The following is a 25,071-nucleotide window of genomic DNA, read 5'->3' on the forward strand; positions in this document are numbered from 1 at the left end:
GGGGTAGAACTGCCTAAGTAACGTTGGAAGAGGGGAGGGAAAAGACTTTAGTGAGGGCTGACCTAACAGTCTAACAAAATGTAGGCAAAAGAGGACTCAGGCCAGCCCCAAACACTTCTACAATCTTAATATTAACAGAGTGCCTTAAAACAACTTTCAAAAAGTATGTGGCAGTACTAAAACTGTCTTCATTCTTTTCACATAGAACGGTTTCACAAGCACAGTGTCCGGTGACATTTTAAAATATTAATGCATTTTATTCCATCTTTTCAATTTTTAATTGAAATTTGTTCAACTTTTTATTTCTTTTAGGGATAGAGTTACTTTATGAATGTTAGAGGCTGTCATATTATCTGTGCTTCTTAACATTATAATTCACTCATTTTGGACTTACTGAAAAAAAGCTAGTCTAATAGCGCATTTTCAAATAATTAAGGACATATTATTTTCAAGCCCTAACTGCAATCTAACTTATATTTTTGGTACAGATCTTGTTCTCTTGGCTGTAAGTGAGCTTTCTAATAACAAAGTATGCTTCTATTCATCCGTCTTCATAACCAAGAGGCTGCAGATAATACTGCTGAGAAAATGCCTTTTGTGAAACTTTCATTCAAGTATTCGGCAAATACTTATTAAGCTGCTAATATGTACCAGGTTCTGTACCAGATGGCAGGGATATCCCTGTAGGCCGGGCGCGGTGGCTCACGCCTGTAATCCCAGCACTTTGGGAGACCAAGGCGGGCGGATCACAAAGTCAGGAGATCGAGACCATGGTGAAACCCCGTCTCTACTAAAAATACAAAAAATTAGCCGGGCGCGGTGGCGGGCGCCTGTAGTCCCAGCTACTCAGGAGGCTGAGGCAGGAGAATGGCGTGAACCCGGGAGGCGGAGCTTGCAGTGAGCCGAGATCGCGCCACTGCACTCCAGCCTGGGCGACAGAGCGAGACTCCAGCTCAAAAAAAAAAAAAAAAAAAATAAGCATCGAGTAAAAGCAGACAAGGTTCCTGCCCTTGTGGTGCTTGCAATTTGGTTGGAGTGAACATTAATAAAATTATGTAAATAAACACAAAATTGTAACTGTAAAAAGTGCAATGAAGCAGAGGTAGGAAATGCCAGCAAACCTGAATCTGACCTAGTTAAGAGGTGAAGGACTTCTTCCAGAATCCCTGAAATGACCCTGACATGAAGTGTGATGGCCCAAGAATGTGAAGACGGAAGACAGATCGTGCAGACAGAAGAACAGGCGAGAGGACCAAAGGGTGAGACAAAACCAAGCCAAGCAAGTCTGAGAGAGAGAAAGACCAGGGCGGCTCAAGTGCAGGGAGGAGGAGTCAGATGACACTGCGGCACTGGGAAGTAAAGGCCAGGCCCTATATGGGCCACCTGGGAGTGTCTTGTCTGAATTTCAATCTACTGAAGTACTGTAGCAGATTTTGCTTTTTAAAAAGATCACTTTGGTCAAGTATAGGGAGGTGGGTAGGGGCTGGATGGGCAGTCAGGCCACCACTGCAGAGGTCCCGGAGAGAGGTGAAGATAGCTTGGGCTGACTGAAGAAACACCCAGGAGGTGACTGCAGTCCAAGACAAGACAACATCATCTGATTATCAATGTACACAAATGATCCTAAAATATTTAAAAAGAACTAAAATAGTTCAAATAATAATATTATTTTCATTATCTAATCCTCAGTACAAAGAGCTTATTTAAAAGAGAAGTCAGTTCTAGGCTTGTCAAAATGAGGTGTAAATTAAATTTATAGGTGTAAATCCAAATTTTCCTAACTTGAAACCATTCTTAATACATGGCCATAAACTTTTCACTTCTTGCTACGGAACTAACAAGTTATAATACTCATATTTGCACAAATCCAGATAACATTTTTATTTCTGCCATGAGACTAGCTTTAATATGAGACTGTCAAGGTGTCTGATTACTCTGCCTTCCAGTAAGGTTCTAGCAATGAAACTTGAAGGATGCTTAGGCATGAGTCAGAGCAGCAGAGTGTATGTATCTTAGGCCAATGCTCAAGGGAAACACTGGCGGTCATCTGTAAGAGGCTGTGCAGCCTGGGCCCCGGGCTTCGAGGTCATTCTCTGCCACTCTGGCCTGGGCTATCCACTCCAAATCAGCCTACTATCTTGATGCTTGGGCCAGTGATGCTACCCTTCCCACCTTCACATTTCTCTTCCAATCAACTGCTCAAAAAGAGTCAAGTTTTGAAAAGCAAATACAAGATGGCTATTTTTGGTACAATACTTAGAAAATCATAATTGAGATGATTTAAAAAGAGGCTGTAAGAAAGACAGTTCTAAAAGTTGTCTCACTGAAATGAATTTCTATCTAGATTATTTATACCATCTCAAAACTCTACTGGGCTTGAAGTTGAAAGCCTAGATTTATTTCCCAGCTTTACTGCCATGAGCAAATCACCACTTCTCTGTGCCTTATTTTCCTCCCCTTCATGGGAGGTAAGTGGTATCCATAAACAAATAGCTAGCTCGTAGTGGACTCCCAACAAATTTTTGCTAAATCAGAATTAAATTCTACTGTATTTAAAACCTAGAAATGAGAATGCCCTAACCACTCTAGCTTCACCTTGACTCAACCTAACTGCAATGACAATGGTCCATGAAGAGAACTTGCACTGTGTTTGCAAGTGCCCCGAGAAACCTTCTCCAATTCTCAGCAGGACGAGGCTCTTGGCTTTCATTTCTCGTGCTAGTTAATAGGTTGGCTCCCTAAAATGGTTCCCCCAGCATCCACTTCCTAATTTCTACTAATGTCTGACACGGTAATATAGAGATAATCAAGACACAATACTCCCTCAGATCAGAAAATTTCCTATTAGAACAGAAACAGCTACTGAGTTTATGCCTAAAGTCATAAAGCTTTCATTGCTAATGACACATTTACATCACTCAAATCTTACAAAAATCTCAGGCAACACAGTTTTTCTTAAAGTAGTAATCTCAACTTTCTCAGTGTCATAAACCTAATGGCTATAAAACTTTTTCTTATTTTGAGGTACATTTAGGACTACTTATCTTGGTGATTTATAATTAAATTTTAATAATAAAAAAATTTCAATAAGATGAAATAAAACAAATGCTGTTTCAAATTAATATAAAATCTCTTTTACAATAAATATTATGCTTATAACTTAGATAATTCTCCTAAAAGTTTATTTTTCCAGAGTTGGATCATGTAATTTATCATTCTATAAAGTTACCTCTTTTACACTAATAACAAATGTATTCTTTTACATTAACTGTTTTTGTAGTTGTCTCAAATCCTTAGTGAAACATGGCAAAGAAATAAATCAGGTGACTATTCTAGAAAAATTAATGCATAGGATACACTTAAAATTTTCAAAAACAGAATTTGATACTATAAGAAGAAAGTATAAAACTTTTTACCTTTCTGGGGTTTATAAGGCTAATATCAGAAAAGCTGAGTTAAAAGTAGACCTCACTATTTTATGAGTGTGATCAATAGAAAAGAAAATATGACTTTGTTCATTGTTTCTTAGAGAAGTAATCCAAGAGAAAATTTTATCCCCGGGGCTCTCTGCCATTCACAGGACACCTGTCAATCTTGGCAATAGCCTTTAGCTATCCATACAGAGACTCGGCATGTCTCTCTCTTGCCCAAATTAGGCTAACCTCGTCTGCATTGACATCAGTGTCTATAATTTTGGAATCTCATGGACAGAAATAGTCTATCACAGAGTTCTTTATACAAATATAGTGTCTGCAGAAAACTATAACCAAATTTGTGACAGAAAATATGTGAACACTATAGTAAAAACCCTCCAACTGTGCTCTCATCGTTTTGAATTCCAGCCCACTTTAACAACAAGTAATAAATCAGAGTACGGTTTTGGTTTATTGCTTTTACTAAAAACAAAGGCTTATTATTCTTCAAATGGTATGAATTTTAAGTGACATGAAACTAAGAAAAAAGCTTCCATAACTGACAAAAACTTACTTAAAAGCTATGGTACTATGGGAGTTTTGCCATTCAATTAAGACCTTTCTGTAATACTGACTTAGAGCTCTGAACTTTTTGTCATGTAGTATTCGAATATTTGATAAACACGGCATGTGATTCCTCCTAGTACAAAGAAGTAAAAAAAACCAAAAACCTTGACACTTTACCAATAATTCAAGCCTTCAGGTCCCAGAAAACATCATCTTATGATACTAAAAGCACTTAGAAAGTCTCTGGTGACATTCTTAAGAACCAAACAGACAAACAGAGCCCCATGCTACAATTAGGCACATTCCTAGCTGAACAAACACACCCAGAGATAATGTATTTGGGCGGAAATACTTTCCCACCTAATTCTTCAAACTAGTGGAAGAATTCTAGAAGTAACCAACAGGACTCTTCATTGGATCTTGTCTTGTTCCACAGTTTATTTACTGGCATGTAGATCAGAAAAACACATAGCAAATCTGCATATAAAACAAAAGGTATATCAGCATGCTGAATTACAAAATTTAAAAAAAATTAAAGGTATGTCAGTATGCTGAATTTCAAAAAATTTTAAAAATTGTCTGCATTTGATATAAAATAAATTGCATACCTATAAAACAATGAAAATAAGTTTTAAAAGTTTTCTTAAAAAAAGGCTAAGATGTTTAAATTCTAAATTAATGAGAGACAATAAGTGAAGACAATCTTAGGAGAGACAATGAGATCAGGTACGTTTCCAAATCAAGGATGCTCCACTATCAATACAGGTCACATAAGAAGAATGAATTCAGTTCTGAATACCACTGCAGATGATACATGATTACATGACATATTTTAATGTCGACAGGGATATAATACAAGGAATAGTTTTACAACTGAAGCTTCAGGCAAAGAAACAAAAAGAAGGACAGAATAGGTGTTAAACTGCTGTGATGTAAAATAACCTAAGGAGAAGTTTACCTTTATTTTGGGAAATTACATAAGGCAGAAGTACGACCATGGGCACAAGTTTGTTAAAAACAGAATTTGACTCTTACTTCCTAAGAACTTTCTAGAGTTTATTACAACTTTCTACAATTAAAATCATGTTAGGATCTGCCTCAAACTAGTCTCTGTTCAGGGGCTTTTCGGGTAGGCTTGAACAAATGACTTTCAAGGTCTCTGCCAATTCTAAGGCTCTACAGTACTGTAACTGACAGCTCATAAGTGCTTATAGGCCAACAATTTTAATTTTAAAGTTTAAACTTAAGGCAAACTTGAACCAAATCATGACAAATTTTTGTACTAGTCATCTGAAAATGCTATCACTCACAACTCTGTGAAATGAAAAATGGAAACATTCTTTTTCCATAGACAAAAGATAAATAAGATTAGCACATCATGGATGTATCTTCTTCAATTTAATAATGAAAGAAGTCTTTCTAAGAAAGCTACTGTTATCAAAGTCTCCTCAATGGGACAGTGCATCCTCCACCACACCCCAAAAGACCAGGCCACATTAACTTTCTCAAAACTACTATGGCAACTAAGTGGTTACAGTGTTTATCTTGAAAGATACTTTTTTTAATGAGACTGATTTGTAGGTGAGGGATAACAAAAAACTTCACCTATAAGTAGTATTATAAACAGACCAATACTTGTAGGCAAATATAAATTATAACATAGACATTAAGGAGAAAAACACCAATCTTGGCAGAAATAGGATACATTTTAAAAGAAGGCTTCTGAATAAATGAATGACAACTGTCCATAATTGCCTCCCTCTCCAAACCAGAGTAGAAGTCCAAAAATTTTCTTAAGTATACTTGAGGCACTTTGAATTGAATAGTACTTCTTCATCTCCACATGTAACACTGCAAAAGAGAGAGACACACACAGAGATTGAGATCTTCACTGTGTTAGGCACAAGGGAAATAATGTGAATGAGACACAGTCCTTGCCCTTACACAGCTTAGGTTTTTGTGTGGGCTACAAACAATCAGCATAACAACAAGTAATTACAATTACATGTAAATCTAGAGTACTATAAGTACCAAGTAGGACAATTAACCCAGGATCTGGTAACATCAAAGAAGACTACCAGGAAAAATGCCACAATGTAATTTCATCCTTAAAAATGATGAATAGGAAGAGCTTGTTAGGTACAGGCAGTGGGGAAAAGAGCCCCAGGCAGAAAAAGCAACATGTGCAAATTATCAGAGGTGAGCTAAATCTTCGCCAATGAAAAACATAAACAAGGTTCAATAAATTATAAGGTAACTGGTACTGGATGGACTAGCTCTCCCATTATATAAACAACTAAAAAGTTAAGTTTTCAATATGAGATACATGAAACATTGTTTTCAGATGTCAGAGAGCAAGTACTGCAGGACTTTGATCCCTGAGAGAATGGAAAAAACCAAGGTAAGCCCTAACATTGCCCAGGCTCCTTCCTATAGGTAGTGGCCCAACCTGAAAGCAAGGCAGAGCAATCCTGCAGAGCGCAGAGGTCTCACAAAGCTAAGGAGACAGAGACTGCAGCTCAGGGAGGCTGAGGTACCTGGAATTTGTAGGGCTGAATGCCAGAGAGGAGGGAGCTGTGAGAACAAGGAGCTCCAGAAGTCTGAGGGTGGATCCCCTTCAATCTTTGGCTGAATACTAAGCTGAGTATGTGCAGGATGAGACTCCATGAGGCCAGAAAAATAATAACTACCAGGGAAAGAGCAACTACAGAAGAGTTCAGAGTCCCAACAAACCACAGAGAAGAGACCTCAGGGAATATCTGGGACAGTCCATGGAGATTCCAGAAATGCCCTACCTTAGGAGGTACTGACAGGTGAAAATGTGCTAGCAGCCCTCACTCTTTCAGCGCCTCCTTAGTCTCCGGCCTTGGCGTCCACTCTGGCGGCGCTTGAGGAGCCCTTCAGCCCGCCAAGGCACCGTGGGATCCCCTCTCTGGGCTGGCTGAGGCCGGAGCCTCCTCCCTCTGCTTGCCGGGAGGTGTGGAGGGAGAGGCACGGGCGGGAACCGGGCCTGTGCCCGCTGCGCTGGCCAGCTAGTGTGAGTTCCAGCGGGTGCGGGCGCACTCTCGGCGGGCCCCGCACACTGAGCGGCTGGCCGGCACCGGCCCAGGGCGGTGAGGAGCTTAGCACCCAGGCCAGCAGCTGCGGCGGTTGTGCCGGGTCCCGCAGCAGTGCCAGCCTGCCAGCGCTGCACTCAAATTCTGGCGGGGTTTGGCTGCCTCCCGGCGGGGCAGGGCTCTGGACCTATAGTCCACTGTTTCTGAGCTCCTCCCCCTGCGGTGGGCTCCCGCTGGGTCCAAGCCTCCCCGACAGGTGCCGCCCCCTGCTCCATGGCGCCAGGTCCCATCCACAGCCCAAGGGCTGAAGAGTGCAGGCACAGCTTGGGAGTGGCGGGCAGCTCCGCCTGCAGCCTTGGTGCAGGATCCACTGGGTGAAGCCAGCTGGGCTCCTGAACTGGATGGGGACTTGGAGAACTTTTATATCTAGCAAGAGGATCATATGTGCACCAATCAGCACTCTGTGTCTGGCTCAGAGTTTGTGTATACACTAATGGGTACTCTGTATCTACCTAACCTAGTGGAGACTTGGAGGACTAGCACTCTGATTCTGTGTCTAGCTCAAGGATTGTAAATACACCAATCAGCACTCTGTGTCTAGCTCAGGGTTTGTGAATACACCAATTGGTACTCTGTATCTAGCTAACCTAGAGGAGACTTGGAGGACTAGCACTCTGAGACTCTGTGTCTAGCTCAAGGATTGTAGATGCACCAATCAGCACTCTATGTCTAGCTCAAGGTTTGTAAATACACCAATCAGTACTCTGTGTCTAGCTCAAGGTTTGTAAACTCACCAATTGGTACTCTGTATCTAGCTAACTCTGTATCTAGCTAACTAGCACTCTGTGACTCTGTGTCTAGCTCAAGGATTGTAAACATACCAACCGGCACTCTGTCAAAATGGACCAATCAGCTCTCTGTAAAGTGGACCAATCAGCAGGATGTGGGTGAGGCCAGATAAGGGAATAAAAGCATGCTGCCCCAGCCAGCCGCAACCTGCTCTGGTGCCCTTTCTACACTGTGGAGGCTTTGTTCTTTCACTCTTTGCAATAAATCTTGCTGCTACTCACTCTTTGGGTCCATGCTGCCTTTATGAGCAGTAACACTCACCACAAAGGTCTGCAGCTTCACTCCTAAAGCCAGCGAGACCACGAACCCACCGGGAAGAATGAACAACTGCAGGCGCGCTGCTTTTAAGAGCTGTAACACTGACCACAAAGATCTGCAGCTTCACTCCTGATAGTGAGACCACGAACCCACCAGAAGGAATAAGCTCTAGACACATCTGAACGTCGGAAGGAATAAGCTCCGGACACCCCATCTTTAAGAACTGTAACACTCACCACGAGGGTCCGCGGCTTCATTCTTGAAGTCAGTGAGACCAAGAACCCACCAATTCCAGACACAGTACTAGGCCATCAGTGTAGAAAGCTCTATTGGAAACACTAACGAAACTTACAATAAGCATAAAGGGATCAGGTGGATCTGCAAGTTACTAAACTGCCTACCAGAACAGCACTTAACATTCTTTAAAAGATGACAAATCAAGAATTACAAATTAGTAGGAAAAATAAAAAAGTCACCTCAAAATTGGGGTGGAGGGGAGCATTCAATAAAAACCCAAAAATGATTAAGATAATAGAATTTGTAGACAAAGACTTCTTAAATGTTATTGTAAATATGTCCAAAGATTTAAAGGAGAACATGTACACAATGAAAGAAAAAAAAACTAAAAAAATGGATCATCTATAGCTGAAAAATACAGTGTCTATACTAAGAAATTCATAGTTGGGCTTAATAGCAAACAAAACACAATATAAGAAAAGATCAATAGAAATTACCTAACCTGATGCACACAGAGAGAAAAAAAGCCAAAACAAACAAACAAAAACATGAATCTGAACCTGTGAGCCTGCAGGACAACATAAGCAGTGGAGTAATTAGACCCCAAAAAGGAATGTAAAAGAGAGCAAACATACTTGAAGCAATAATAATGAAATATTTTTCTCATTTGATAACTATCAATCCATATGTCAAAGCAGGTTAAACGAACACCAAACATAATAGAAACACAAAGAAAACTATACCTAGATACATGGCAATCAAATGCTGAAAATCCAAAAGCAGATAATGACATTACAAGAAAATAAAACCATGGACCAATATCCTCTATAAACACAGATAAAACAATCATTAAGAAAATATTAGTAAATCAAATCCATTAGCATATAAAAAAGGAAATACATTATGAGAAGTGGAGAATCTAGGAATCTAAAGTTGATTTAGCATTCAAAAATCAATAAGTGTAATTCAATGTTACCAGAATTAAGAAAAATCATACAATCAGTTCAATTGGTAAGAAAAATGCATTTGACAAAATAGTCATTTATGATAAACAATCTTAATAAACTAAGAATAAAAGAAAACTTCTTCACCATATAAAGGACATCTATTAAAAAAAATCCATAGCCATCATTGTACTTAAAATAAGACTAAATACTTTTGCCCTAAGATTACAAGCAAAGTAAGTTGCTCAACCACTTCAACGTGGTATTGAAAGTCAAAGCCAATAAATACATTAAGGCCACAAAAAGAAACAACATAAGGCACATAAATTAGAAACAAAGAAAAAAACTGTCTTTTGTGCAGACAACATGACTGTCTATGTAGAAAATCCTAAAGACCCTACAAAAGAGCTACTAGAACTAATAAAAATTAGTATGCTCAATAGACACAAGGTTGATATAAAAAAATCAACTATTTCTACATATTAGTAAAAAATGATTGGAAAATGAAATTTTTAAAATACCATTTGCAATCATAACCATAAACATAAAATATTTAAAGATAAAATTAATAGGATATATGCATGATCCACACAATGAAAACCATAAAACATAGTATGGGGTTGAATTGTATCCCCCCAAGAGATATGTTAAAGTCCTAACCCCCAGGTGCCTGTAAATGTGACCTCATTTGGAAAAAGGGTTTTTGCAAATGTAATCAAGTTAAGATGAGGGCATACCGGGTTAGTGTGGGCTTTAAATCCAATGACTGGTGTCCCTCTAAGAACAGGGAAATTTGGACAGACACACAAACGCACAGGGGAGAAGGCCATGTGAAGACAGAGGCAAAGATTGGAGTGATTTATTTATAAGCCAAAGAACACCAAGGATTGCTATCAACCACTAAAAAGAAGCTAGAAGAGACAACTGCCTCCTGGGAGCGGGGCCTTGCTGACAACTTGATTTCAGACTTCCAGCCTCCAGAAGTGTGAGACAGATAATTTCTGTTGTTTTAAGGCACCTAGGTTTTGATACTTTGTTTTAACAGCCCTAGTTACTAATACATGTGTTTACGGATTGGAAGACTCAATATTGTCAATTTTCCCTTAATTGTTCCATAAATTCAATGCCGTCTCAAAATCCCAGCAGACTTTTTTTAGAAATTTGATGCTCAACAAAGGCACCAAAGTAATTCAGTGGAAAGTATAGTCTTTTCAATACATGACACTGGAAAAACTATATAAATATTTTTAAATGAATAAAATAAAATTTAAAATGAATCTAACACTCAATCTCATGCCATACACAAAAATTAAAAATGAATTATATATTTAAACATAAAGACTAAAATAATAAAATATCTAAGAAAATGTATGAGAATATATCCGTAATCTAGGGTTAAGTAAAGATTTATAGACACAAGAACACTAACCACAAAAGAAAAAAAAATGTGTTAACTGGACTTCACTAAAACTAAAAATCTCTGTTCTTCGAAACACAGTGTTAAGATATAAAAAGGCACAGACTCAAAATAACTGTAGTATGTAAGTCTAATAAAGAACTTGTACCAAAAAAAGGCAGAAAAAAGAATTACTATCCAGAAGTTTTTTGAGATGGAGTCTCGCTCTGTTACCCAGGCTGGAGTGCAGTGCAGTGGCATAATCTCGGCTCACTACAACCTCCACCTCCCGGGTTCAAGCAATTCTCCTGTCTCAGCCTCCCAAGCAGCTAGGACTAAAGGCACGCACCACCATCCCAGGCTAATTTTTGTATTTTTACTAGAGATGGGGTTTCACCATGTTGGTCAGGCTGGTCTCGAACTCCTGACCTCAGGTGATCCACCCACCTTGGCCTCCCAAAGTGCTGGGATTACAGGCGTGAGCCACATTGCTGCCTGGCCATATTTAAAAACTCAAAACTTAATAAGACAACCCAATTTAAAAATACATGCTAAATAAACAGACAAGTCACAATAGAAGATATACATATAGTCAATATGTATATGGATGCTCAACATGTTTAATCACCAGATAAATGCAAACTAATGTAACTACAAGATACTATTACCCACAAGAATGGCTAAAATTGAAAACTGACAATATCTAGTGTTGACAAGGATGTTGAGTAATTAGAACGCTTATGCAAATTAAAATGTATATCTGAAAAACAACTTGAACACAAATGTCCATAACAGTTTTATTCCTAAAAGTCAAAGCTGGTAACAACATAAGCATTCATCAACTGATGAATAGATAAGTAAACTGTGGCATATCCATACAACAGAATATTACTCAGCAATAAGATAGGGCAAACTACTAATACATGCAATGAAATAAATAAATATCAGAAACACCGAGCTAAGTGAAAGAAGCCAGGGAAAAGGAAAGTATGCGCTATGATTCCATTTATATGAAGTTCTAACAGGCAAAACTAATCAATAGTGATAGAAGTCAGATCAGTGGTTGCCTGGGGCAGGGGCTGGGGGGAACCTATGGCAAAGGGCCCCAAAAGAACTTTTTGGAGTGACTAAAGAGTACAATATCTTGATTGGAGTACTAGTTACATGAGTGTACCTGCTTGTCAAAATTAATCAAACTGTGTGTCATCCCTCAAAAAATGGAATTTCAGAAAGAAGAGCAAAATCCATCCCATCCCCACCTCCCAGAGGAAATTTAGCATACTTACTAATAGAATTTAAAGTTAAATTGAAAGCAACAAGAGGGTTAAGACCACAGGAGTAATCAAAACTGTCAACCATAATAAGGAATTTGAATTGCATGCAAAGACAAAAGGAAGTCACCGAGAGGTTTCATCCAGGAGATTAATACACATTTTAGAAAAAATACTCTAGGTCCCAGAGTGGAATGGATGAACACAGTGGAAGACTTCACTCTTCAGGGAGATCTGTAAGAAAGCTATTGCCTTAATCCAGAAGAGAAGATGGTCTAGACTAGGGTAGTAGACAGGAGAATAGAGAAACGCGATGGGATCTAAGAGGTTGATTTGTTTTAACATCAGGAGAGGTTAAGTGTTTGGATACTAAGGACAACTAAGTGGAAATGTTCACTCGTGGCTGGGTATGGGTCTCAAGGCCTTGAAAGAGAGCTGGGCTAGAGAGAGGGACTTGGAGTAATCTTCTACCAATCAAGACTGGTAAGTAGGATTACCCAAGGAGAGAAGTGAAGATAGCTAAAACCAAAACCTTTAGGCTCACAGACAGAAAAGGACTAGGAGGGCCAAAGGCCAAAACTCACAAATGGTAACTATTTAAACTAAATAGCAGCTCCCAAAGATAGCTGTTTTTTGAGACAGAGCAGGGACTCCCTTTTTTAGGGACTCGCAAAGGAAAATCCTTAAGTTCCTTCAATGGAAATTCCAGGCATCTAGCTAGCCCCAGAGGTAGCTACTTAACCAGAACAAGAAAGTAACAGTAGCCTAAAACAATACCCAAAGAAGTTAAAGTTCCACAGATGTTTGCTTTCCCTATAGAAACTAAAAATAACATCTGAACATACGTCCCTGAATTGTCTTTCAGAGCCTCGGACCCCCACCTAACAGATCCACTGGCACTTGGAGTCTAGATAAGGGGACAGTGAAAACTAAACTTTATAACTCGCTTTTTGTTCTAAGTTTCTTCCTGCAGCACTTGGAGAAAGTCACACCCCCTAGCCAGTTAACATTTTTCTACTGACACAGAAGTTTTTAAACAAAGCTTCTCTTCCTTAACTAAAGGCAAATCAGAAGATCTTTGAATCTACCTACAACATATAAGCCCCTGCTTCAAGATATCTCAAACGTTTAAACTTAAAGCAATGTGTAATCTCCCTGTATTGATGTATGATTTTGCCTGTAGCTTCTGCTTTCCTGAAACTCACCCCTGCGTTTAAAAATCCTTGCCTGCAAGTCATTGGGGAGGCCAGGATTTGAGCATTTAGCTGCCTGTCCTCCCTGCTTAGCACTCTGCAGTAAACACCTATTGCTATGTTCCTCTGTGTGGGTATTTGGTTTTACTGTGCCAGGTGAGTAGGCCCCAGTTTGGTTCTGTAACATTCTCTCTCACACATATACATACCAGAACATTCCTCTCCCTCTCACACCTCAGTAAGGTTGAAACCAGAAAGAAGCCACTTTGAATACAATATAAAAATAAAGTGACAAGAAGGCCCTTGCTCAACAAACATCAAACAGAATCTCCTTTTAGGACTTCAAGTTTCTTCTGGTGCTAGGCTAGAAAAAGAACATTAGGTTCAAACCCTCTCCATCTCCCCATCTGCTCCTTTAGTACCTTCAGAAGATGAAAGCAAGCTATTGCAGCTAACATCAAAAATTCTTTCATTCAGGTCTAAAACAGACACAGAACAGACACTGACTTAGTAGTCAAAAATACACGGTGGCAGAATCAGGTAGAGTCGTGCACTCCTTCTGGCCCATCAACTCAGGAGGTTGAGGCAGGAGGACCATTTGAGCCCAGAAATTCAGGCCTATGATCGCACCTTTGACTAGCGACTCCACTCCAGCCTGGGCAACACGGTGAGACCCCTAAATGCTACAAAAAGTAAAAATAAAAAAAGACTCCAAAACAAAATCTGTGTTCCTATTATTATTATTATTAACTGGGTGGAGTGAATGAATCTGTTTAGCAAAGTCTCTAAGAATACTTCCATTTCCAACAATGGACTAGTTTAGAGACCCAACTCTACCACTGAAAACAACTAAAAATGCTGGGAAATATTGAAAATATCTTCTGAAATGAATCCACGAACAGTTAAGAAAATAATTATTCTGGCAAAAACAGTAAAAGAAGGAATGCAACAAGTAATGAAGCTGGCTTTCAACTCAAGGTCAAATTAAAGTGGGTGAGCCTGAGTTTTAGGATTTTCACAACCTCATGGGTCGATGGAACAAAAACCGACAAAGCCAAGGAACTGGCCAAAGTATAGAGCACCTCCCAGTAACTCTTACTAATGGAATACAATAAGCAATAATTACATTCTACACTCATTTTAAAAAATAGCTTGAATCAAAACTAAATAAAGAGAAAGAAATAATAGCTTGAGTCAAATCATGTGCAATTTGATAACCATCAGCTAGGAGAACATGATACAAATTTATGCAGGCTGGCAAAAAGATAGTCATCTCTTGGATTTGTTACCCATTTTGATGAGCTTAATTGCAAAGACAATTAAGACTAACAGCAATGCAACTTAAGGAACTCTAACGAGAACAGCTTATAAAAAGCAGTTTAGTAAGGTTCAGAAAAAAACTATTTTCTCTTAACACCATTTGTTTACATTTAATAAAGTAAGAGAACACGAAGCCTTCTGTATTTAGCATATGTAATTATAACACTTTGTTTAAAATAGAAGAGACAAAAAATTAAGAAGGCAAAAATAACTTAATTTGCATTGAAGTACATGGTACTTCTTGTTCAAAAGAAATTCATTTATGATCAACACTACAAAGAAATTTAAAAGTTAAGCCATATCATCTAACATCAACAAAACTTTCTCATTAAGAAAATACTTTGTTCACAGACACAAAAAGTAGAATAGAGGTTACCAGAGGCTGGGGAGACAGGGAATAGCAAGTTATTGTTTAAGGGGTACAGAATTTCTGTTTGGGATGATGAAAAAGTTCAGGAAACGGATAATGGTGATCACTGCACAACACTGTGATTGTACTTAATGCTACCAAAGTTGTGCACTTCCAAATCGTTAAAATGGCAAGTTTATGTTAGGCATATTTTACCACATTGAAAAAATGAAAAAGAAAAAATATTTTCATGTAATTCATTGAAGTTAGGAATTCTCTCTAGTCTGAAATTCATGCAAACAAATATGCTCTTAAAATTGGAACAGGGGAGCACTGCTTTTGTTCATCTGATCACTGATTCAAATCCAGTGTTGACTCTTCCTAACCAGAGTCTTCATGCAAGTTATATTCTAAACCTCAAGTTTTCTCCACCAGGATAATGGGATAGTACTTGCACACAGTTGTTATAAGGATTAAAACAGATACTGATGGTATTCATAAAGATAATCCACGAAAATAAGGTGTTTTTATCCAATTCTCTTGCAAGTCCAAATAAAGCCATCAACTAAAATTTGCAAACCTTAAAAATCATCTATTTACCTAGTATGATATAGTCTGTATATCTGTCCCTGCCCAATCTCATGTTGAGATGGAATCCCCAATGTTGGAGGTGAAGCCTGGTGGGAGGTGTTTGGATCATGGCGTGGATCCCTGATGAAAGGGTCTGGGCCATCCCCTTGTTGATAAGTAAGCATTTTGGGTTCACTCATCTGGTCGTTTTAAAAGTGTGTGGCACCTCCTCCTCCCCACACTCTCACTTGCTCTTGCTTTTGCCACATAATGTGCCTGTTCCCGCTTTGCCTTCTGCCATGACTGAAAGCTCCCTGACGCTTCACCAGAAGCCAAAGAGATGCCAGCACCATGCTTCCTATAAAGCTTGCAGAACCGTGAGCCAAGTACACCTCTTTTCTTTATAAATTACTCAGTCTCAGGTATTTCTTTGTAGCAAAGCAAGAATAGCCTAACACACAGTGCTCTGATAATATATTCAGGCGTATCGATGACTTGATTCAATCTTTAAAATGAGTTCTGCCTCTCTACAGAGCAGACATTACTCAACCTTGTTCCCATTGCTCCCATTTAAACGGCCAGCTTCTCTAAGTTACAGCAAGAGACAGACATGGTATTTTAAAAGGAAATAAATTGAAGATTCATTATCAAGTGAAAGTTTGACCACAGTGCTCCCCTTTTCAAGTTTTGGCTAGCCAGCACTCATTGTACTCAACGTAATAGTCAATTTTCAGTCATCTGCATCAATAATCAGGCGTACATTTAACAATGTTAAACCAGTCAGAAATTTTCCCAAGTGTTTCAGAGTCTAAATCACAAATTTACTTTTAGGAGACAAGACATGGCCGGCATAGGTGGTGTTTAATCTTTTGAAGAATGACAAACCCCCTTTAATGGCAAAATAGTTTGTACACACCCACAAGACGGGCCTTTTTCTTCTGGTATCCACTGACTGAGAAAAGTACAAAATAACATAACATTATTGTGATTTTATGTTTAAATGGATTTAACTCATCACAGCAGTATTTATATTTGAAATATGCTTATATATATATGAGAGTTTTTAAGTTTACTTTTTGAAATACACATGGATTCATGAAGCTCCTGTCAATTCAAATCCTCCAGTCTCTCAGCCTCTCGAGAAGCTGAGGTCACAACTGTGTACCATCATGCCCAGCTAATTTTTGAAAATTTTTTTTGTAGAGATGGAATCTTCCTATGTTGCCCAGGCTGGTCTGGAACTCCTGGACTCAAGCAATCCTCCTGCCTCAGCCTCCCAAAGTGTTGGGATTACAGGTATAACACTGTGCCCGGCCAAAGCTGAAAGTTTTAATTCACTGTATGAACAGTTAAGAATCAGTTGGGTATAGTACAAGCAGTTCACGGCTGATGACTAATATATATTTAAAGAGCCCCTTATTTAGAACCTGGGATACAAACTGGTACCACAGCAGCTTTGCTTATTTGAGGTAATGTTTCAAGTACATTTGATTTTAAAATTATGACTCATGTTCACTGAAAAGTTTCTAAAGTGCTGGGCAGAACACAATTTTCAATAGTAGTCAAGTGAACATTTAATTGAGCAGCAGAGACTACCCTATATAAAGAAAATGAAATATGGTGCTGTAGAGGTTAAGGCAATTCCATCTTGGATGCTAATCTACCATGTTGACTTCTGATGAACCTGTTCTGGGAAGGCCTCTAAGATTCCAGTTTATCTATTGTTTCCTGTGTAACAGCACGGACTTACCGTCAATCTTGCTCTTAGGTCAAAACAACCTTCACGTTATCAGTTTTTCAGTTGTCCTACACATTCCTTCTGAATCACGTACACCCCTTCCCTATGGGGTATAAGCCCTGGTTTGAGGGATAATGGTGCTGTGGATTCACCCTCGTGTCTTGCTGCTGCCTAAAACACAGGCATGCCTTCTGTTGGAAAGTCCCTATCAAATGCTTCTTTCTGAGAAACTGGATATGTTCAGCCACTTTCTCAGCTCTCTCAAACTTTGGGGATAGGTTAGCACAGACCTGCCCACCACAGAACAGTCACTTACTCTATTATTATACTTTAAAACTTATATGATTCTTACATCACTGTTTGAGCAAACACTGGTGCAAACTTCTGGAAGGTAATTTGGCCATGTTTATCAAAGACTTAAAGCTGCACCTAACACTGTAACTAGTTACACTACTTCTAGGAATCTTTAAGAAAACAATGATGGATGAGCATGAAGATTTAGCAACAAAGATTTTCATTACAGCATTGTTTATAATACTGAAAAACTGTAAACACTCTAAACATTCAAAAATAAGGAATGACTGGTTGATTGATTATAAAAATAGAAACATGAAATACTTACAATCATTTAAAGTAAATGCTGCAAAACATAAATTTTCAAACTATCTTCCAACTGATAATAATGTAATTCTTGGACGCTTTTAACTATTTTACATTTGTAGTAAAAAAACGATGTACCTATTCACTTTGTAAATTCTTAAAGACAGAAAGCAGATTATCAGTTGCACGGGCTGAGGGAGAAGGGAGTGAGGAGTGCTAATGGGTATAGAGTTTATTTTTGAGGTGATAAAAAAGTTCTGGAATTAGAGTAGTAAAGGTTGCACAACTTTGTGAATAAACTAAAAACTACTTAATCGTACACTTAAAAGGGTGAATTTTATGGCATGCACATTTCTTTAAAAATGCACATATTCAAACACTTTAGAATTTTAACTTGGTGGGACTCCTACCAAAATATTAACCTATGTTGCCAGATAAATGTGTTTATATGACTCTTAAATTAGGCTGTCCCTTGGCAGCTCTGTGCATGTATGTGAACGTTTCACACATGTTACTGATTCACAAAGTTTGGGCTCTGCACTGGCCTTCATCCAAGTTGGAGCACATGTCAGAAATTCATTCCTTTTCCATGTGGCTGTCCAGTTGTTTTAGTACAATTTGTTGAAAAGGATATTCTTTCCCCCATTGGATGGCCTTGGTACCCTTGTCAAAAATCAGCTGACCACAGACACATTCATTTATTCTTCTACTCTCAATTCTATTCCATTGATCTACGTGTCTAAGCTTATGCCAGCACCCCACTGTCTTGATTACCATTGCCCTGTACTAAGTTCTGAAATCAGGAAGTCCTACTTTTTTTCTTTGTTTCAAGATTGTTTGTACTATTTTTGGTCCCTTGCAATTCCATATACTTTTTCAAATCACTTGTCAATTTCTATAGTAATAAGCTGGGATTCTGAAAGGGACTATATTGAATCTGTAGATCAATTTGGGGAGTACTGCCATTTTAACAATATTAAGTTTTCCAATGCATGAACATGGGATATTCTTCCATTTATTTAGATCTTCAATTTCTTTCAATATTGTTTTGTAGTTTTTCAGACAATACACTTTGCACTCCCTTTGTTAAATTTACTCCTAAGTATTTTATGCTTTTCCATGCTATTAAAATTTGAGTTGTTTCCATTTCATTTTCAGGTTATTCACTTCAAGGGTACAGAAATACAAGTGATTTCTGTATGTTGATCTTGCATCCTGCAACTTTGCTAAACTCATTTATTAGTGCTAAAATTTCTTTAGTAGATTCCTCAGTATCTTCTATATAGATAATCATATCATCTGTGACTATAGATAGTTTTACTTTTTCCTTTCCAATCTGGATGTTTTTTATTTCTTTTTCTTGCCTAACTGACTCGGCTAAAACCGTTAGTTCCATGCTGAATACAAGTAACACCAGCAGACATCCTGATCTTGTTCCTGGTCCTACAGGGAAAGCATCCAGTCTTTACCATTAAGCACAACATTAGCTGTGGGTTTCTTGTAGATGCCCTTTATCAGGCTGAGGAAATTCCCTTCTATTCCTAGTTTTCTGGGTGGTTTTATCATAAAATGGTGTTGGATTCTGTTAAATGTTTTTCCTGCATCTACTGAGATGAGCACGTGGCTTTTTTTTTTTTTTTTATTCTACTGACATGTTGTATTACAACAATAGCAAAAGAGACAGAACATGGGTCAGTGATGATGATTCTGAGCTGCTGAATTAACCATATCTGGAGCCACTAATCCCTGGGTCTTCTAAGGTAAATCTTATTGTATAAAATAATTTGGTACAAGTTATTTTTTCTTGCCACTAAATAAATTCTGGCTGATACAATGAGTGACATGCTGGAGCCTGCTCACATTGGTTCAGGACAGCCAGTTCTATACATGTCTTCCCCACCCCCATTCAGTGATACTGCACTGACAGCTTCAAATCAGCCATGTTAAGAAGATGTACACTATTTAATCTTTATTGAGGAACATTCAGTGCCGGTAGTTAAAATGAGCAGAAATTGGTAAGCACCATTTTTCTTTCAGAGGTCCAGTTGCTACACATTTACCAGCATACCACTGGATACAACTCTATTTCAAAGTTTTCTTTTCATCAAATCTACCTTTTTATTCCCATAAAAGTTAATAATAATAAATAAGTTATTAAAATAAGAATTTTACCAACAAAATACTATATATATCTGGGTTTCCAATAAGACCTTACTAGAAAAAAAATCTCCCGTATTTATTTCTATAAAAGAATATTTCAGAATATGGAAAACTACCGACATTGTAAGTTTTTTTTTTTTAAAAGAAACTGACTATGAAACATTACACACAGTAGGAGAATCTATTTCAATGAACAGATAATAGGACTGCTGAGCTAAACACTGATATGTTCACAATGTTATCTCTGGGTAGTAACATCACAAATGATTCTTATATTTTTGCATGTTCTTTCCCTTGATTTTTAATGATGAACATGTAAACTTATTAAGAGTAATAAAGAAAAATATAATTCATATTTTCAAAAGGAAGAAAAGTAAAACACAGTAATTTTTGTCCATGAGCACAAGAAGACACTTTTTTTCCTTCCATTTTATCTAGGAAGAACCTATGCAATTCTTTGCAGGTAGGAAGGTAGCACTAATTCTTAAACTGGGTGATTCTTTGTTGCTATTTATAATACAAAGTTATAAACTTGTTCTCTACCTCAAGAAAATGTAGTCATAAATTGACTTACGATATGCATTATAAGAAAAGTGCTGTATTCTTCACACATAATTGCTTTGAAAATAATGTGATCTGATTCATGAAATTGCATAACCTCTACTCCTAAAGAGGATATAGTAAAGTGAAGTAGTACTGGACCAAGAGTTAGAAGATTCGGTTTCTGGTTCTAGAGTTAAACCTTATTAGCCATGTGACCTCTGGCAAGGAGCAATCTCTCTGAACCTAAATCTTCTCATGTGTTAAATGCAGCTAATAACACCCATTCCTCTTGACAGGATGAAATGAAGTATATGAAGACTATCAAATGAAAGACGGTATTAAAAGCACTGCTTCATTACATAAACATTGTAAGTCTTATAACAACCGTATTTTGTTCCATTTTGATACCAAAAAAAAAAAAACAGCTTTATAATCAGGAAGTTATGATGCCAGTTTCTCTGGTAACAGGTTAATTTGCTCAGTGCTTTGAAGATCTTTGTATCAAAAAAAGTTGTAAAAATGTTTTCTTCACTGCTTCACTCTTTTAAATTTACCTCAAAAAAATCCAAGAATTATGTCAACAGACTAGCATTACCACAACATGACACTAGAAAAGCCAAGGAAGCTATAGATTGATTTCAATAAGAAATGTTGCTGTAAAAGAAACTACCATCAGAGTGAACAGGCAATCTACAGAATGGGAGAAAATGTTTGCAATCTACCCATCTAACAACGGGATAATATCCAGAATCTACAAAGAACTTAAACAAATTTACAAGAAAAAATCAAACAACTCCATCAAAAAGGGGGCAAAGGATATGAATAGATGCTTTTCAAAAGACATTTATGCAGCCAACAGACACATGAAAAAATGCTCATCACCACTGGTCATCAGAGAAATGCAAATCAAAACCACAATGAGATACCATCTCTCACCAGTTAGAATGGCAATCATTAAAAAGTCAGGAAACAACAGGTGCTGGAGAGGATGTGGAGAAATAGGAACACTTTTACACTGTTGGTGGGAGTGTAAACTAGTTCAACCATTGGGGAAGACAGTGTGGCGATTCCTCAAGGATCTAGAACTAGAAATACCATTTGACCAAGTGATTCCATTACTGGGTATATACCCAAAGGATTATAAATCATTCTACTATAAAGACACATGCACACGTGTGTTTATTGCAGAACTATTTACAATAACAAAGACTTGGAACCAATCCAAATACCCATCAATGATAGACTGGATAAAGAAAATGTGGCACCATGGAATACTATGCAGTCATAAAAAAGAATGAGTTCATGTCCTTTGTAGGGACATGGATGAAGCTGGAAATCATCATTCTCAGCAAACTATTGGAAGGACAGAAAACCAAACACCGCATGTTCTCACTCATAGGTGGTAACTGAACAATGAGAACACTTGGACACAGGGTGGGGAATATCACACACCAGGGCCTGTCGTGGGGTGGGGGGATGGGTGAGGGATAGCATGAGGAGAAAGACCTAAATGATGAGTTAATGGGTACAGCAAACCAATATGGCACACATATACATATGTAACAAAGCTGCACGTTGTGCACATGTACCCTAGAACTTAAAGTATAATAAAAAAAATACTGCTGTAAAAACCCCGAATAAAATATTAGCAAGTAGAGTCATCAATAGAACAATTTTTTTTTTGTTTGTTTTAAAAGGACAATGTATTTTAACCAAGTGAAAATCATCCTACTTTTAAGGATAAATTAATATTAGAATTTATTGTATTAGAGCAAAGGTGAAAAACTTAAAAGTATCTCAATAAATGACCCAAAATTATGTGAATAAAATAAACAATCACTCCCATATAAATACTCCTAATATTCAAACATATTTTAAGAAACAATCATTCCCAAATAAATAATTCCTAATAAAGAAAAAGGTAAAACTGTTATTTGCAGGTGATTATGAAACAGACAAGAAAGGGGGCTGAAAAACTATTAGAAACAATAATTGTAGTATACAACTGATTTACAAAATTAATTCAAAAATTAATAGTTTGCCCACATACAACCAATTAGGTAGAAAACATAATGAGGGAAAGATTTAATTTATATCTGCAATCAAATAAAAGTAAATCTGGGTATAAACAACAAAAATTGTAAAGGCCTCTATGAAGAAAACTGTAATCTCTATTGAAGGATAAAGAAGACTGAAACAGGAACATTCAGTGCTAGTGGTTAAAATGAACAGGAGGAGGAAGCGCAGGAAAAAAGGAGGAAGATGAGAGCAACTTTACCAGTCAGGTTCCCAGCAGAAAACTGATGACAAACTCAAGGAGGTAACTGAAGAGAACTTCACGGAGGGACTGTTAACTGAGGTCTGGCCAGGGTGCAGCACCCAGGGGCTAGCAATAGTGGAAAGCTGTTACTACTGAACCCTAGTGAAGACTCTCACTGTGGGAGAGAAGACAAGAAGTGTGGTCTTAGGTAAACAAACACAGCCCTCCAGGGGGAAAGGCTGGGAAATGTACCCTAAACTCTCTCTCCTCCCACCCACCCATCTCCTGCTAGACCTCCCATTGGCCAACCCAACCAGAAGCCAGATGGCATGAGAGGCTAGATGATTCCAGAGGTTAGCCTCTTTTGGCAGAGAGCAAGATGAAGAGTAGATAACATATTCGAAAGAGCAAAAGGAACATCTACCACAGCAGCTATTCTCCTTTGACTGTTTATGCCAGGCACTGCTCTAAGGATTAATCCTTTTAATTCTCACATAGTCTAATAATGCCAATTAACCCTAAACTACAAATTCAAACAATTCCAGTAAAAATATTTGGTGTGTAGTTAGAGGGAAGAAGGGAGTTTTTGATAAATGATAGTTTCTTCTAGAATAATAAACATACATGCAAGATCAGGGAGGGGGAAAAAAGAAAAACAGTCCTATCAAATACAAAACTAAATTATTAAACTATTAATTTAAATGGTTTGATACTGGAACATCAATAGACAGATCTATGGAAAAGAACAGAAAGTCCAGGCCAGGTGCGATGGCTCACACCTATAATCCCAGCACTTTGGGAGGCCAAGGCAGGTGGATCACTTGATCCCAGGAGTTGGAGACCAGCCTGGGCAACATGGCAAAACCCCATCTCTACAAAAAATACAAAAAATTAGCCAGGTGAGTGGCGTGCACCAGTGGTCCCAGCTACTCAGGAGTCTGAGGTGGGAGGATCGTTTGAACTCAGGAGGTGGAGGTTGCAGTGAGCCAAGAATGCACCACTGCACTCCAGCCTGGGTGACAGAGCAAGATCCTGTTTCAAAAACAGAAAGAAAAAAAAAAGGAAGAAAGAAAGTCCAGGAATAGAACAAAATACATGCACAAGAATTTCACATGTGATAGAGGTGGTGCTTCAAATAAATGGAGAAAAGATGCAGTATTTAATAAATGATTTCAGAGAAACTGGCTAGTAAGTAGAGGAGGAAAGGCTAAATTCCTGCCTTATTCCTTATACCACAATAAATTCCAGATGAAGCAAAGATCAGAACATGAGAAACAAACTGTGGAAGCAGATTCATAAAGAATAATGTAAAAGAACTGTATAAGGACACAACAATGAAAGTATTATCTTAAAGCAGAAAAGACAATAGTCTAAGCATGATATAGCACCAGAAGCCTTAAAAGGAGGAAAAATATGACACATTTAATTAAATAAAACCACCACACACAAAAAATCTACCATAAAAAGTCGAAAGATAGGAGATCAGATAAAATACTGGTAATATTGTAATAAAATCTCATTTTTCTTATATTACTCTTGCAACACGATAATGACCAGATACATATTTTTGAAAAATAGAAATGCTATTAACATAAAAACATGCAGAGCATCACTTTCAATAGAAGCAAAACAAACCTAATGAAATAGCTTTTTATTTTAACCATCACACTGGCAAGGATTAGAAAGACTGATATCTCACTGCCGGTAAGGGTATGGAGATAACGAGAAAGAAACAGATACCCCGCATTATTGAAAGGCTCACTAGCCAACTCAGGAACCAAACACATTAGAATAAATTTTCAAATGAACCTTCATTATCTGGACTGTCCCTACACTTGCTCAGGAACTAAACAGATTTGGATAACACCATATTCCTCATCATTTGAACTCACTGTGCTAATTCAAGAAAAGGAAAATATTTGGACGGGGTAGGCACTATGAAAAATACAAATAAAAATACAAAACATACAGTTTTGTAGTGAGAATGTAAGTTTGTAAGTTAGCATAATCCTTTCAGAGATATCAAAGTTATAAATGCACACAGCTTCTGACCCAAGTTCTACCACTTCTAGAAATGAATGTCACAGATATATTAGCATAGGAATGTAAATATGTATGCACAAGATATTTACTGCAGCACTATTTGAAAGCACTATTAAAAAAAAAACACACAAGAAACCCAACAACCAAAAAACTTAACAGCCTAAGCATCTTCGTTAGTAGTGACGTGATTAAATTACAGTCCATTTACAGAAAGTTATGAAATCCTAGTTTTTCAAAGATGATTGGTATGTACTGGGAAAAGACATTTAGTGAATCTTCTTAGACCAGGAACCAAAATGTTATG

At 37.8% G+C, this 25,071-nt stretch overlaps 1 protein-coding gene across 1 annotated transcript in view; it reads right to left on the reverse strand.

Annotated features, from left to right (window-relative positions):
- Window positions 1-25,071, reverse strand: part of PDE7A (phosphodiesterase 7A) — a 124,636-nt gene that overhangs the window by 72,823 nt on the left and 26,742 nt on the right. The gene's annotated exons all lie outside the window — the stretch shown is intronic.

Source organism: Rhinopithecus roxellana, chromosome 9 (assembly GCF_007565055.1).
Source record: "Rhinopithecus roxellana isolate Shanxi Qingling chromosome 9, ASM756505v1, whole genome shotgun sequence".
Lineage (NCBI taxonomy): Eukaryota > Metazoa > Chordata > Mammalia > Primates > Cercopithecidae > Rhinopithecus > Rhinopithecus roxellana.